Below are 13,849 nucleotides of genomic sequence, written 5' to 3' on the forward strand. Positions count from 1 at the left end.
GAAGGGAAGGGAAGGGAAGGGAAGGGAAGGGAAGGGAAGGGAAGGGAAGGGAAGGGAAGGGAAGGGAAGGGAAGGGAAGGGAAGGGAAGGGAAGGGAAGGGAAGGGAAGGGAAGGGAAGGGAAGGGAAGGGAAGGGAAGGGAAGGGAAGGGAAGGGAAGGGAAGGGAAGGGAAGGGGTCTCCTGAGGGCAGCAGAATGAGGAGCCAAGCTGGGAGCAGTTTGGAGCAGGTGCTTGGGAGCAGCAGGTTTTTAGCAGCTGCCCTGCCCAAAGCAAGCTGAGGGATATTGTGAGTAAATCCATCTTTCTCATGTGGTTAAAAGCCACAGGCAGTAAGTTCAACTTGATGATTTTAAAGGCCTTTGTGAACCTGAATAATCCTCTGGTTCTAATGCAAAAATCCTCTGTGTGCAAGTTACATTTCAATAACTTTACCTTAAAACAGATCCTCCAAATATATTAAAAAACCTGTTCAAGGCAAATTCACAGCCCAGTCCATGAGATTTCATTCAAATGTATTTTTCTTTGCTTCTGTATCAACTTGCTGGTCCTTTGTTCTGGGCAAGGCTCATTTTCCCTGAGCTATTCCAGTGCCACCAAAGCAGCCAGGTGACCTCTGAGGACAAGGAAAATCCAAGCTCCTCACTCAGGATCAGTCTCTGGAGCATCTAAACCACTGAAGCCTTAAACAATCTGAATTTGCTTTTCTGAAACCTCCTTATACTTGGGGTTTTTTTTTATGCAGGAAATTATTGCTTAAATTACCAGCAATCCTTATATATTGGAAGGACAAAAATAAGAATGATAAAAATAAATAATGGTTCCTATGTGATATAGACTATGACAAACTGGTGTAAGCAGAGATGGGTTGTAAAAACTACCTTGAAACACAAAGCAGAAGTACCCACAAGAGCAACACACCAGATTAAAAATAGACAGCGAAATAAATAAATAAATAAAAATCAATGTGCACTGTACTGGTTGTTTGCAAAATTAGACAATTAATTCTGTGTAAACTAACCTATCAGGAAGGCACACTGTGGGGATTCAGAGAGCTGATATTGCAGTACACTGGATTAGGAAAGAATGCTTTAATGAGATCCCTGGAGAGTCTCCATGGACTTGGACCGTCCTCTCCAAAAGATCATTTTTACCCCATTTAACTGCCAGCGTGTTCTGTCTCTGATACACACATGAACAAAAAGAAAGTAAAAAAAAACCAAAAAAAACCCTGAAGAAAACCTACAAATAAAGAGCACTATTAACACAATGACCAGGACCAATGAGAATGGTGCTTTTCAGGCTCAAAAAAGACATTATGTCATTTTCAACACATAGGAGCCATCAGAAAGAATGTCTGTATATTAAAACCCACTGCACTTAAAGCCATTTACAGCCAGAGTAGCAGCAGCATAACGAAAGCTTTTACACACAGGAGGGTGTAAAAAAAAACTATAATAACAATAATAAAAAAAATAAAATCACATTGTGCTCGCCAGAACAATCTGCAACCTGGCTTTTATTAAAATTTGATTTTTCTTTAAGTAAAGACCTAGTGTAGAGCTTGCCAAGTGCAATAAAAGCCCCAGTTTAACGTGTGATTTTTCAAGGAAACTGGAGAAAAACCACCTTGAGCCCCAAACCCAAAATGGTTGTATTTCAAAATGATCACTTGCTGTAAAATAACAGCTGGAAAACAGCAAGGCAGAATGTTTTGGTGAGAAGCTGAGTAGGAGGGTTAGAAGCTGTTCTTCTATTTGCAGATTCTCTGTGAAGACATGTATAACCACATTTATACCTTCAATCTCAACAATCAATACTCTCAGCTTTCAGAAAGATTTTTCAGGGAAGCCTGTGGATTTTCTTTACTCTTGTCTGTTTTACAGAGCTGTTTCTGCCACTGAGGCCTGAGATTAGAGGGGAAAAAACCCTGAAAATTTGAAATTAAATTCAAGTAAATAAACAAGCCAGTAGATAAACCCTTGGAAACATTTAAACCAGCCTCTACATTAAGATGAATTATTTTCTCTCCAACTCTACTATTTCTCTCAAACTATTTCTACTATTTCTCTCCAACTCTACTACTATTATCCAACTCTACTATTTATGCAAAAACCAAGTCTGCCTCAGCAGCAGAAGGTGCTGGACAGCTCTAACTGTGAGACCAATGTTAATTTCCAAGAGTGTCATGTTCTGGAAAGCCAGCAGGTTTGGGAGTTAATGGGTTAAGGGGTTGATAGGAACACCCAGGGCTGAAGCATTAGGCAGTTAATGAATGCAATCCACGTCAGTAAATCCTGAATTCTCATTATGCTGCTGCCATTTTACCTGGCCAGCTGATGTGACACCCCCACCTGGACCATGGGACACCCCAAAATCCAGGCTGGGAGAAGCCAACAGGAGAGTGCCCATGGACAGCCACCATCAGAGCCTGCTCTCCACAGGGAAATGCACTCCAGCGTGCTTTAATCACCCCTAATTGATTTTACACCACCAGGAAACTGAGAAAGAGTTCAAATACAGTCTTTGAGTCCTAATATTTACACGGGCAAACATTTGTTTATCTGTCAGCTGCATAATCCCAGGGCCTCTGCAGAGCCTGGGACAGGCTCTTAAGTAGCTTTCTCCAGTTTTGATTAGCTGACTGGAGCCAGCCCTATAAATATTCCTACCATTTGCACCCAATGGACCAAGTATTTTGTCGAGCAGACTAATTGGTTCACAACCCCTGCTAAGTATCAGCCCTATCATCCCCCACTGCCGTGGGCTACGATCATCATTAGCCAAGTGACAATCTCCTGGAGAATTTGGGCTCCTTAATCTCCCTTCTCCCCGAGGACATCAGACTTATTATGGGTTAAAGCTCTCCGAGTTGGCTCTCACTCCTTTCCGAGGCTGGATGCTCGGTACTGAAGGAAAAACCTCCTGAACGTGGGGGCACAAAGGAAATTCGTGGCCAGGTCTCACAAAAGGTGCTCCAGAGGGAGAGATTTTGGTGCAGATGGACAGATCCTGCCTGCACACAGTTTTCTGCAATCTTACCATTTCCAAGAGATGTGTGAATTAACAGATGCCAGGTGGAAACAGTCCTTGATCAGCATCAAACCACACTGACCCCAAAACATCCTGGCTGGGAAAGCTGCAGGGGCTGCAGAACCAGCAGTGCTGGGGACAGGAGCATCAAACCACACTGACCCCAAAACATCCTGGCTGGGAAAGCCCCAGGGGCTCCAGAACCAGCCCCTGCCCTGAGAGCCAGCACTGCAGAGGGAGGAGCAGAGCAAGAGGTGAAACACAGGCCAAACGCTGGAACAAAAGGTGAAAAAGAGAATAAAGGTGGGGAAATGAAAGGCAAACTGTGAGGAGATGTCATGTCCTCAGTCAGGCAGAACCCACACAAAGGAGCAGCTCCAGACAATGCAAACCTGGCCTCGTTAGGGCTGGGATGGGAATCTGGAGGTTCCAGCAAGGAACACGGAGGTTCCTCTGTGCTCTGTTTCATCAGGAAGAAAGTTCTGCTCTTAAACTTGGGACATCCTTTCACGTTTTAGATCCTTTCATATTTTAGATCTGGAGTGTTAAGTTCTTGTCCTTCAAAAGACATACAAATCACAGACACCAGTTTCCTGAAAAATAGCTGAAAAAACCCCACCACAATGAAGAGGCACATCCTCTCCTCATTGCACCTCTCTCCATCCAAAATGAGAGCTTGGCAGGGACAAAAAAGCCCTTCCTGGCCCCCTGAATTCCTGCTTTGACACCAAATTCTTCCTCTTAAAAACACCTGTGCTCACTGATGCTAGAGAGTCACCCAATAAATAAGATGTTAGAGCACCAGTCACCATCTGGAGGTGAAAGGGAAAAGGTAGAAGGGAGAATCCAGCTGTGCCCCACTGGCTTTTCTGGGGTTTCCAGCAGGGAAAGGGTTGTTAGAGAGTGAAGTGGAAGCAGCTCAGTGATGGACAGGGCCTCTCTTGTGTCCAAATTTGTACGAGGCAATAAACTCAGGCTTTGGTACCAGAGCTGCCCCCTCCCATCACAGCAGCCTATCTGCACAGAGAGTTTTATTTCTCCTTGAGCCACGCTGAGAAATCTCTGCCATTTGGAGCTCTGGAAAGCCTCCACATTCACATTTAATTTGAAATTATATCCTCCCTGTCAAAAAATGCCTGGGGGGCAAGTCACTTACGGAAAAAAAAAAAAATATATATATATAAATCTGAATCTTCTGAGTCATAACATCTGCCACTGAGAGTGCCAGTGCCAAAGATAGGATGAAGTTATGAAGTTGTTCCTCAGAGAGGACACCCAAACAAAACAATATCCCAAAACAGAAGGAATCTGAACCACCTCTCAGGCAACACCTAATTATTAATTAATAGGAAGAAATAAACTTTAGTGTATGAGTTCTCCAGCAATTCTCATGTGCCCACACAAGGCAAAAACCCAATTATCTTTATTTATAAATAGAAGGTATAAAAGTAATTGTATGGGAATACTCATGAAAACACATTAGAGGTGTGTAATATCAAATTTCAAAGTTCATAGCTCAGGAATAATTTGAAACATTTCATATGCTCCATATTCAGCTGCTTCACTTGTGTTTGTTTCCCTTTCAGGCATGTCAGATGTTGATGTACTCTGATTATTTTCAGGGAAGATAAATGTAATATCAGATTCAAGAGCCCAAGGCTAAAGCTACTGCCTGTTGCACAAAATGGTTTTGAAACAAAAATAAAGATATATCTATAGATATATCTCCCAAATGATTTTATTTTCCATGAACTGCCACGATGGTTAAACAATTCTGTTCAAAACCATACAAATACAGTAATTTAACTAATTGTGTGCACACACACATATATAAAAACATAAATATATAACCATAAATATATATATATTCATAAATATATATTTTATAAACACTTTATGCACTCAAAATTCAGCCTGTTCAGAAATGACCAGGCCACTCAGTTCAAAGGAAACTGTGAAAACCCTTGCAGGAGACAGTTACAGGATCATCCATCCAGGGAGACATTAATTTCCCATCCCTATATTTAGAAGCAACCTATGATCTAAAACATGAGATTTCCTCAAGGGTCAGAATGGATTTGTTTCATTTGATGTAACTGAAGTTAAATTCACCAAATAGCCCCTGGCCTTCAGGAGGCTGAAGGAGAAGCGGGATTCAATTGGATTGTTTGCTTTCCACAAAAATGAATAAAAATCACTTCAATAGGAAGCATCTGCTCAGCAGCCCAAGGTGCTCAAGATGCAACTGAGATGAGGATTCTGTACAGAATCCTTTAGAAAGGACTAAAAGAATTATTAATAATAATTATTAGCAATTTGGATGCGCTGATTTATGTTTGCCTTTGACACAAAGCAGAATTGCATTCAAAAATTAGAGGTGTAAAAAGGACTAAATGAGATAAAAACCAAAGGAAAATATTAAAAGTCCCTTTAAGAAAGGAATGAGAAGAATGCTCAGGATTTGATGCACAGATGAAGTGTTTCAAGGAATGCACGTGACAGACACAAGCATTTATGAAAACAGGTGAAACAAGGTCAAAGAGCCACTCCAATGATCACACTGGAATTAAGACACAGCACGTTTAAAACAAGAATGAAAATCACAATAATTAACTTGGCGACCTGTCTGACACAAGAAAAGTTATTGATACAAAGGGCAGGATGATTAAGAGAATGATTAGGTATTTCAAGTGCTAATAATGATACTTCCCCAAGGCAGGAGAAGAATTTATAAGGGCTATTGATCTCATGTTTCAGGGTGGAAGCCAAGCTGGAAGTGCTTGGGAAGAAGGGAAAAAAAAAAAAAAATAAAAAATAAAATAAAATAAAAGAAAATAAATCTTTAAGGGACAATTTGCTCATTAATTGTGATCAAAGTTCAGGGGTGGAGGGAGGAAGGTTTGGGGCTTTTCCCAGGGTGTTGAGCGTGTGGTATTGGTTACTAACAGAGAGAGGATTCCAACTTAATTGGATCTTTAATCGGATTGAATAGGGTAATTCCTACCTCTCTGAGTTCCTAATGGATGCCACAATGGCAGGAGTTAAGTGCTGAAGGGCTGCTCTGATTTGAGAGCAGCTTCCAGGGGATCCTTAGGCAAAGGCAATTGTTGGGATGTGCACTGAGAAAGAAAATGATCATCAAGGTAGATATATTCCAGGGATTTTGGAATAATTACTGCCCACTCAGCCAATTCTTACAGGTAGGACACACATCCTTTGTTTAGTTGGTTTTTTTTTTGTTTGTTTGTTTTTTTTTTTTTTTTTTTTGTTTTTTTTTTTTTTTTTTGTTTTTTTTGGGTTTTTTTTTTCCCCAATAAATCAGTTTATTCCCATTTAGCAGTTTTCCTAGTTCCAAGCAGAACACGGCCATAACCAGCCCAGTTCCACACTCTGTGCAAAATGTCCATGGCCATCCAAGGCAGAAACAGAGCTGCAGGTAACTGGAGCTCTAATTGATCCCAAAGAGTTTATGGCTTTGTTAAATAGTCCAAAGAAAACGTGTTCCCATTTCCACTGAAAAGATCCTGAAATAGCAACTCTCTTCCAGTCCAGAAACAATGCAGGAAATGTTGCTAAACAAAGGCAACACCTCTGGGATGGAGTTGTAAAAGAAGAATAATGTGAGTGATTTCCCCCTCACATAAACATGACAGAATATTCTCTGCTGTGGAGGTAAAGAAGAGTTTTAGAAATTTTTCTGGAAAAGTGATTTCCAGTCCTGGCTAAAGAGCTCCCATGATAACAAAATTACTGACAGCCTTTAGGCATCTCTTTCCCTTTCCTTATAGCTGAAGATCCACAGGAAAAAAACCAGCAACAAAGTCACATGACTGAACCACTGCAGTGCCCCACAGAAAAAACACAATATTAGGTGTAAAATAGTTATTATTTCAGTATCAGGCACTGTAAGCAGTTGTAATAGAGTTATGTTTCTTGGAAAAAAGAAGCCTCAATCACTGGTCTGGTGAAACAACTTCAGAGAACAAACATACGGAGAGAACACAACAAAAATACTGAGACTGCAGAGACTTCCCTGTGGGATTTCCTTGGTGCCTTAAGTTTTAGTTTTCATATTTCCCAGGTTCTGCACTGCACTGGTGTGACTCTGAACTCCAGATAAAGTGTCAGCAGCTCTCCTCACAGCTCAGGCACACAGAACAATCCTTTTCCAGCCCCAGAACCAAGGACAGCGCTGCAGCTTCAGCCCAAAGAGTGCAAACAGCAGGGAATGCAGGAGAGCAACCTGGGAGGGTGGGACTGCATCACCTGGAGCTGGAATTGGGCAATGAACCCCAACGTGGAAACGGACCAGAACTTATAAAAGTGTCAAAACTCGTGACTCTGAGTCCATCTTGGGTGGAGCCATGGCTGGGCTCTTGCACTGCTCAAGGTGCATCCTTTGAAGGCCTTTTAATAAATCCCCACTTTATTCCTTAAACTCTAGCCAGCCTCTGTTCCAGGCAGCCTCTCAAGGGATCATTCTGAAAATTTGGTCCAATGGCAGAAATATTAAGTGCTTAATTTCTGCTAACACTTGTGTGTGTAACACTGATGCCAGCAAAGCTGGGGGCACACAGGAGACCACAGTGACACCTCGGTGCTGGAATGGGACATCACACCAGTGCCCAGGGACACGGGACGTGCCCTTTGCTCCAGGGGAGGGTGGCACAACTCTCCTGGTGGGATCCCACCCTCAGGTCCATCCCTGCTCTTGGCAGCACCCTCCTCTCCCCCAGCACCACAACACTGCCAAAACCCAGACCACAAATAAGAGGTTTCTTTATCATCATTAACAAAGCCCAGAATCCAAAATTGCTGTTTTGACTGGGAGACAGATGACTCCAGCTCTGCCAACACCCAAGGTGCTCCCAATGCCAAAACTCATTTTGCTCACACATATGCTCCAACACTCCAAAACAGAAGCTCTGAAACTCCTTTCTTTGTCCTTTCAGAGCTTCTATTCCTCCTTTTTGTGCTTCCCATCTAAGTTCCTGCCTTTTCTTTCTTCTTCCTTTGACTGCCCTTTCAATGCTCACACATTTTAAGGCCTTTGCACCTTTCTGCACAGCACATTCTCTTGTGGTTTTTCCTATCCTCTGTAAATCATATCCAGCAACACGTGTTTGATGGTGTCACACGAGGTACTCAGTCTCCACATCACAGTTCATTACAGTGGTTAATCACAGATTAAAAAAAAAAAAAGGGAATTTTCTTTAATGTCTAATTTAAAATTGTCTGGCTCCAGCTCGCAACTATTGGATCTGATTTTTCTCTTCTCTTCTTGATTAAAAAGCTGGATATGCTTTCCCCATGAAAATACTTGTCCCTGTAATCAAGTCCCCTCTCAATCCTCTTTTTGATGAGCTAAGCAGATTGAGCTCTAAATCTCTTCACTGCAGGGAATTTCCTCCACTCTTCAAATCAATATTGTGGTTATTTCCTTGACTCTCCAGGTTTGTAAACCCTTTCTTTCAGCTGTTGACACCACAACTGACCCTGGCTTTCCAGCACTCTCATGGATTCAGATAAAATCCCTGTGTGAAAGGATCCTATTTGTCCTTCAGCCTGCTGGGCTGCCCTTGGATCCCTGAAGTGCCCAAGGCCAGGCTGGACAGGGCTTGGAGCAGCCTGGGACAGTGGAAAATGTCCCTGCCCATGGCAGGGGTGGCACTGGGTGGGCTTTAAGGTCCCTTCCAACCCAAAATGTTCCATAATTCTATGAAACAAGATTTCTGCCAGTTCCACACAGCAGATTTGTTGGGTTTGTTTGGTTTTAACGGAGGTTTCACAGCATACCACATCTAACACCAGGAAACCCTGACACAAACCTCAGTTATCCTCATTTATCAAACCTGTAACTCCTCCCTTTCCAGAGAGGCCGAGATTATTATGTAGCTCTATTTTAATTCAGTCCTCTATCAACTTTTCTATTATTTTTCTGGGATTGGTGCCAAGCTCTCCAGACAATTATCTCTGACCTCTCTGCTTCCCCCCTTTGCACATGGGCTTCTCCTCTTTTCCTGCAGAAGATACACAGGATAATGGAGCCAAAACCACTTTGCCATCCTTGTATGACCCAACCTTTCCAAAAGGCCATAACCAAGACTTTTCCCAACAGATATTGACAGTCTTGCCTCTCCCTCCCACACCACTCCTGCCCACCCATCCCAGTTCAGCTGTCACACAGGCACAGGGATGCCAAAACCATGGGCTGAGAACAGCACACACCAAAAGCTATCACCAGAGCCTGCTCAGGAAAACTCTTTCCGCAGCTTCAGTGCTCTTCTTCAGCAAAAATTTGTCAATTTTATAAAATTTTATTTTTAGGACAATTTAGCTTTGACCCGACTGGAGTGATAGGACAAAGAGTGATGAGTTCAAAATGAAAAGAGGGGAACTTTAAGGTGAGATTATCAGGAAGAAACTGTTCCCTGTGAGGGTGGGGAGCCCCAGCACAGGCTGCCCAGAGAAGCTGTGGATTCCTCATCCCTGGAAATGTCCAAGGACAGGTTGGACTGGGCTTGGCTGCAACGAGATGATCTTTAATGTCCCTTCCACCCCAAACCCTTTTGGAATTCTGTGTGACATCAGCTCAGTGAGAAGTTTGTTTCCCAGGAATTCCCTCCTCCCAGTGCATCCCTTGGAGCCCCTGCTCCAGGAGCACATTTAGCACCAGAGATTGATTGAACTTGCAAGTGGCAGCCCCACGCTGGGTGATCCTAAGTGGGCTGGACAGGCTCTCCTCTCCAAGGTGTGCCGCAAATCGCCGGATTAGCGGCTCAGGCAGCGCCCGCAAGCTCGCCTGTCTTACATCATTTACCTGGGCTGAAATTACAGTTCAATTACTGGAGCAATATCTCATTCAGGCAGAACAAAGAAAGGGAAAATATGCAAATGAGCAAATTTAAATGCACTTAATTTAAAGGCCTAAAATTTTTAAGGGCACGCTCGCTCTCTGGGGACATTTGGGTTCAGGGATTATAAAATACATAAAGCTATAAATGGTTAAATGGATTGTCATTGCCTGAGCATCCAAACTTTGCATACATTATTCTTTTCAGTGAGTGCTTCATGTAATTAGCAGGGAAAATACACAACATTCCTGACTATATCCTAACCAGGGATAAAAAATTTGGTCTAACCACCCATTTCAGGGAGCTCTGTGCACAGACAAGCTCAGCATACATTTTGGAGGATCACGGTGGAATAGGTTTGTAGGGAGAATACTGCTTATCTGCTGAATACAAAGATTATTCCAATTTTTTTTTGTAGTACACATGCTAAGATTGTGAATAACCCTCCAGGTTTGCTGCTTGTTGTGGTTTTCATGGTTGTTTTTTTCTTTAATGAACGCTGAGGCATAATTTAATGCACCAAAGATGAAATTTCCCTCTTGCTATGCAGCTGGAATTCTGTGAGGTTTCACTGCACAGGGATGCCTGACAGGGGGAATGGCTGACAGGGAAAATGTGCTGCTCTGGCAGGATAATGAGGTACAATGCTCCAAAAGGCAGCATCCTGCTCACGGGGAAGGAAATGGGAGAAATTTCCTTTTCTTTAGGGGCTGCATCACCAAATAACTATTACAAAAAAAGATAGGGACTATTTACAAGGGCATGTCGTGACAGAACAAGGGGGAATGGATTCAAACTGAAACAGCAGGTCTGGATGGGATATTGGGAAGGAATTCCTCCCTGTGAGGGTGGGCAGGCCCTGGCACAGAGCAGCTGTGGCTGCCCCTGGATCCCTGGAAGTGACCAAGGCCAGGCTGGACAGGGCTTGGAGCAGCCTGGGACAGTGGGAGGTGTCCCTGCCCATGGCAGGGGGAGGGATGAGATGAGCTTTAATGTCCCTTCCACCCCAAGCCACTCTGTCCCTCTGTGATTACTTTCTGGTGCCACCACACTGACTGCACTTCACCTTTAGCAAAGCTTTGCTCTGCAATACACCTCAAACAGCTCAATTTGCAGCAATTCCCTGGGATATAATGTGAAGCTGGAAAGGCAAGCCCAGGCCTCTCCCAGCAGGTAGGCGCTGTCTGGACAGGAATCAGCCAAAAATCAGGGTGAGCAGAACCCCGGGCTGAGCACTGAACACACACAGCAGGGAGGCTGCAATTCCACAGGCTCAGCAGAGATCATAAAAATTCCAGATTTAGGTGGAAGCCTAAGTCCAGCCTCACGCAGTCAATAACAGAAAGGTGCATTTGTCATGCAGGTGGTAAACCCTGAGCAATTACTGTGGATTTCAGTGCTAACCCTGTCAGTTTAATGGAGCAGGTATGGCTTAGCTCTGTACATCTGGGACAGCCCTTTAATCACTGTTCCTCCTCACCCTACACACCACAGTTGTCAATTGTGTGGCTCAGAAAACAGGAATATGCAGTGATCTTTGCTGGGTATTTGTTCCCAGTCAAAACACAAGACACTTGAGAGGAGGCAGAGTCACAGAGTTCCCAACCCTCCTGCCTGCAGAGCCCACGTGGATGGTGGATTCTCCAAAATCCCAGATGGATCAAGTCAGGGTAACTCAATCACCCTCAGCTGAACCAGCCTCATTTGTATCAGTCAAGGACCCGAGCCATTACGCCTCCTCCTCAAACTGGTTAGGCTGCAAATTAGATTTTCATCACTCCTGGGACAAAAAGCTGACTCTGCTGAGGTCACTGGGAGTTTGAGCATCCATTTCAGTGGCGCCATGACTTCACCAGTGGCTTGCCTGGGCAATATCCAGCCTGGGAGTCACCATGGATAATCCTACAAATGTGTTCAATAAAATCTGCCACTAGAACTGGCAGATAGCAGTAGTTCAGTTCTGTGCCATTTTCTTCTGCCCAGATGCAACAAAAGGAATATTTATCTGAAAGGAATGGGGATGGTAATGACCAATATCACTGCAGTTTTGACCAATGCCCTGGCAGAACTCAAAGCAAGTACTGAATACAGTTTATTCTTGTAAAATTGAGTAATTAAAAAAAAAAAAAAAATCAGACAGGACCTCTTCTGACTTACAACAGAAATCCTCTAAAATCTATCCTCTCAATGAAGTTTTACTGGAACAAAGTCATTGGTGGAGTGATATGAAAGAATAACCTGTGAAAAATAAAACACTGGGCCCTTATTCAGTAAAGCACTTGAGCAATAACCCAAATTTTAGGTAATAACTTCACTGAACTCAGCAAACAGATTGTGGTTTGGAGTATTTTGCTTACAAACTAACAAAATTAGACAAACAACCATGGATGCAAGCGGACATACAGACCTGGACCAAGCAACACAAACTGCCCCAGAGGGAAGGATTTTAGTGATGGACAGACACACCTACAAGATCAGCCTTGGGAAAAACATGTGGCTGCTTCCAAACCTACCAACAATCTCTTCTTATTAACCATTCTCTGACTTCAGTAAACTGCAAAAATAATGGTGCATTCTGTAAAAATGCATGTGTTAAAAAAAAAAAAGCCATTGAGTTAATCACTCCTTTAGCTGAAAGCATTGTTGAGGGGCTTTTCGAACAGAACAAAAATCTGCCCCCCAATAATAATTTTCCTTTCCCTATCAGCAGAGCAATCTTTCATCAGGACTGATTTTATTTGAAGCACTGGGGGTGCACGCTGGCACCAGGAATTTTTTTACTGAGACATTGTTCCAGGTTTCCATCGGGTTTAATGCTGGAACAGCACGTGACAGGACGGAGCGCTGCATTTTTCAAATATCCTTTAAAGCTGTGGGAAGACTCTCCTTAAAGGCAGCCCTCTCTCCTTTCAAGTGCCACACAAGCACAGCAGGCAGCTTTCAAAGCCACCTCTTCTGTGTCAGCCAGCAGGGAAGGCTGACAGGGAATTGCTTGTGTCACACTCCAAAAGTCACCAAAGCAGACACGCACTGAAAGGTGGATGGACCCAATTCTGCCTTTTTGTTTTGTTTTGTTTTCCTCCTCCTCTCAGTAGATTTCTGCCTTTCCCATTCATTCCAGCCAGGATGCTGTTCTGAATAGTGACTTAAACCTTGCAGAGTCATCCCGTGGGCCTCCCAAAAAATGGAGAAGCTTGAAATGAGATTTCTGAAAGTACTAAAATCATCTAGCTAAGCTGTATTGGGAGGTCAGAGGGCTTTGGTTCACTGCAATGTTTAGAGTTCTTTGGGACTGCAGCCTCGTGCTCTCACTGCTTGGCTTGTTTGTAGTTACACTTTGTATTCTCCAGGAGGGCACAGAGACTCCCCAGCCATCAGAGCCCCTTCACGTGGGTTCATCCCACCTTTAAAGCCCTCTCAGAAGCAGAAATGAACAGCCCAGGTGCTGCCTTTGATGCTCTCAGGAGGAGGAAGAGGAGGAGGAGGAGGCAGCAAATGCAGCAGCAGCATCACCAGGCAGGGACAGTGACACAGGGCCAGGCTGGGGACCAAGAGCCCACCCAGAGCCATGCAAGGCCCTCGGTGCTGCACTGAGGATAAATATCACAGCAGGTGTCACCTTTCCATGGCTCCCTGGCTGCAGACACGGGCAGGATTCAGCAGGGACACTGGCAGCTCTGGTTCTGGCACAGGGACAGTCTGGGCTGTCTGAGGTCACCTGTCTGGAGCTCTGTCGGGCTCTCTCAGCCAGACTGGGAACCAGCTGGTGAAAATCCCCTCAAAAGCTGCTCTCTCACAGAAACAGCCCTGCCCAGGCTCCACCTCTGGCTCAGGCCAGCATCCAGACATCTCAAATCTGCTGTGCCACAGAGCAGGAGCAAAGGTGGGGATGGATCCAAGCAGGCTCGTCCCCGTCCTCCCCAGACTCCTCTTCACCCTCCCTTAACCTGAATCACATCCTCAC

Source organism: Vidua macroura, chromosome 13, assembly GCF_024509145.1.
Source record: "Vidua macroura isolate BioBank_ID:100142 chromosome 13, ASM2450914v1, whole genome shotgun sequence".
Taxonomy (NCBI): Eukaryota; Metazoa; Chordata; class Aves; order Passeriformes; family Viduidae; genus Vidua; species Vidua macroura.